Genomic DNA, 3594 nt, shown 5'->3' with positions numbered 1-3594 from the left:
GTGTATTTTTTTTTTTTTTTTTTTACTCAAATTCGGAAAACAAAACCCAAGGGGTAAATTGTAATTACATCTAGGCACTAAACATTCTAGTAATTTTCAAAAGATTTATAGATTTGAGTAATAAACCAACTTTTGGATAACATTTGAGTAATTCTTTCTTTTAAAAAAGTTGTGAAATATTGAATAACAAGAGATTTCAAATAGTTTTTAAAAATTACTGATTGAATAACAAGAGATTTTGTATTATTTTATTGGATTTTACATAAATCTTAAGTTGAACAACATAGGATTTCATAAGATTTTTAAAAATCCTCAATTGAATAACAAAAGTTTATTAGAATACTCTAAAATCTTTTAGAATGTCAAATTTAATACCCACTCTTATTTCCCTACTAGGGAAATCATTATCTAATAAACAACTACAAATACTCGAAATCCACAGTAAAATAATATTCATGGATCAATTTAAAGGCTATTCGAATATTCATATATTAATGTCATTCAAATTGGCTTAAATTATTTGTTATGTTTCCCTTCCATGAATATTCTAATTAATCCTCGTTTATAAATTTGTTATGAAACCCGTTATAAAATATTAAAACCGATCTTCTAGAAGTTTTTCTTCAATTATTTGTAAATTAGGTTTACTTTATCATCAAGCAAAATCCTTCTCTTTGTACTCCTGTACAATACACTAGATTGGATCCACCGGATGTACGGGTTTAGAGTTTTTAAAATAAAATTTAATTTAAAATAAATATTTTTAGTACGGAAAAAATATCTATAAAAATAAATTGATACACGGAGTTGTCCAATGTGATATTTGCTGTAAATGGTGCGATTATGCGGTTGAAACTATTAATCATGTTTTTTTTGAATGTCCTCGCTCGTGTGAAGTTTGGGATTTATCTCCGACTCTCGTCTCGTCAGAGAGTTTTCCATATGACTCAGTGTACTCGAATTTGGATTTTGGTTTCAGGAGGGGTGTCTCTCAATAAGGTGATCAATTTCTTTCAATTACCATAAAATTTATGGGCAATCTGGAAGACCATAGATAAAAATGTTTTTCAAGATTTAGAGATCGAGGCAAATGATATAATTGCTCAGGCTTTGGGCGATAAGTTAGCCTGGGAAAAGGCGCTCTCTTTTATGGCGGTCATGTCAGCTCCATCTTCGTCTTTGGATGTCCAAGTTTATTCACCTGGTTGTCAGATTAATGGTTCTTGGAAAGCAATCAATGTGCATTCAGGATTAGGTTAGTGGTGTTGCGTTGGTGAGGAGCGAACCTTGTTGTTGGGGGACAAGTGTCTAAGGATAGACCCCTCTCCCCTACATTCGGAGTTAGAAGCGTTGTTTTCAGTCATGGAGCGGATACATGTTGCAGGGATCGCTTGTCAACATTTTGAGACTGATTGTGCTGAGTTACTCACTATTGTGTAGTCTCTGAAGATTGGTCATCCTTCTCCAACTTGCTCGATGAGTTTAACTCGCTGGAGTCCTTCTCACTATTCTATATCTCTTGGATACCCGTGCGTCAAATACGAGGGCAGATTGTCTTGCTCGTGCTTCCCGTTTTCTTATTTCTGAAGTTTCTTTTGTAAACCCCTTCCATCCAGCTTTGACAACTAACCGGAAATTTTCTTTTTAATTTATTGTTTGGTTGAAAGAAAAAAAAAGTAAATAGATACACTTTTAGTTAAAAAAAATAGTTGTAGATGAGTTCAGTTATTTAAATAAAATTAAATTTAACAAATAATATATATTTAATTCTTTTCATAAATAAAAACAATGTATAAAAGTAAAAAAAAAAATTAGTTATAGAAAATAGTTATTTTTTGTTTTCTGCAATACACTAATGTATATCTATTTACAAATCTATTGTATTCATGACCACTAAAAGTATATTTGTACACATATATTTTACTATTAAAATATATTCTTTAGTTTTTACTATTACCAACAAATTTTCTTTATGAACACATTAAATAATCTATTATATGTCTCTTCACTTTAACATTTTTTTTTTGTCAACCAAACATTAATAATTAAAAAATAACTCTACGGTTAGTTGCCCAAACCGGAGGGTAAGAATTTACAAATGAAAGTTCTGAAGCTAAAGATCTTGAAGAACGAGCAAGACAATCTGCCCTTTCGTTTGACGAACGCGGAATCCTGGTAAGAGTGAAGGATAGGAAGGAAGATCGGAGAAGGCTGAATTCGTCCAACAGATTGGAGAAAGCGGGCCATTCGTCTGGAGATTGCACCATCGCCACTAGCTCTGCACAGTCCGTCTCATAAGATTGACAATCAACACCAGCCGCCATGAGGGATTCCATAGCCCAAATCAACGCCAGTAACTCTGAATGTAGGGGTGAAGGACTTTGTCTCTGACATCGTGCTCCCAAAAGTAACGTTGTATCCACATTATTACAGTACCACCAACCCAATCCCGTAAAAATGTCTGAAACCTTCCAATATCTATCAACCTGACAACGAGAAGAAGGTTCCTGGACTTCCCTAGATGACGAAGGATCCAAGACTCCTGCAGAAAAAGCCTTGGCTTCTCCCATAACAGTTTATCATTCGACGCCTGATTAATATTATCGATTGGCTCCGCCACTAAACCCTGAAATACTTTTTTATTCCTATCTTTCCAAATTGACCATAAAACCCAAGGTAATCTGAAACCGATATCCTAAACACCCGACTGGGATGACGCCCTCCAGAAAATAAAATCTAAATTCGAGTAGACTGATCCATAAGGAAAACTATCGGGAATTAACAAGACCGAGGACAGATCCCATATCCTCGCGAGCATGGACACTCAAAAAGAGCATGATTTATAGTTTCAATCTCAGAATAACAGCGTTTACAAATGGAATCGCACCGGACCCCTTGATGAGCAAGCCGTTCCAACACAGGGAGAGTACCAGAGGCGATCTACCAAAAAAAGTGTTGAATCTTTGGGGGAACTTCAAGTTTCCAAACGTGGGCCCGAAGAGCCGAACACGTCGGCCCGTACTCAACTTCCCTAATTAACTGTCGTGCAAGCCGATACCCTGACTTGACCGAGTACTTCCCTGATTTAGTATAATGCCAAATCAACCTATCCGGTTTATTAGATTTACTAATGCCCATACGCTGAATCATCTGAATATCGTCAGGGTCCAAAAAAGCCTCTAGGGTAGGCAAATGCCATTCCTTCGTGATTGGATTAATCAGGTGATTGACCATTAAGTTAGGAAGGAACTCTTTCCCTCGACCATTAGCTGGTCTTGGTTGAGTATCCGGTATCCAAGGATCTCGCCAGACCGAAATATTGCAACCAGAACCTATCAACAATCTTGTCCCTTGTTCCACCAAATCCTTTGTAGAATAAATACTCTGCCAAGCAAACGAAGGGGAGTATGGTTTTTTGGCCATTAGGGGATGTTTATTCCTAAAATATCTACCCCGCATTACCCGAGCCATCAGGGATGTCGGATATTGAATTAACCGCCAATACTGTTTAGCTAACATTGCATCATTAAATTGCTCCAGTGCTCTGAAACCCAGACCGCCCTCACACTTATCCTTACACATTTTATCCCTAGC

This window comes from Camelina sativa, chromosome 20 (assembly GCF_000633955.1).
Source record: "Camelina sativa cultivar DH55 chromosome 20, Cs, whole genome shotgun sequence".
In the NCBI taxonomy this organism is placed as follows: domain Eukaryota; kingdom Viridiplantae; phylum Streptophyta; class Magnoliopsida; order Brassicales; family Brassicaceae; genus Camelina; species Camelina sativa.
Note: the sequence above shows the minus strand (reverse complement) of the source record.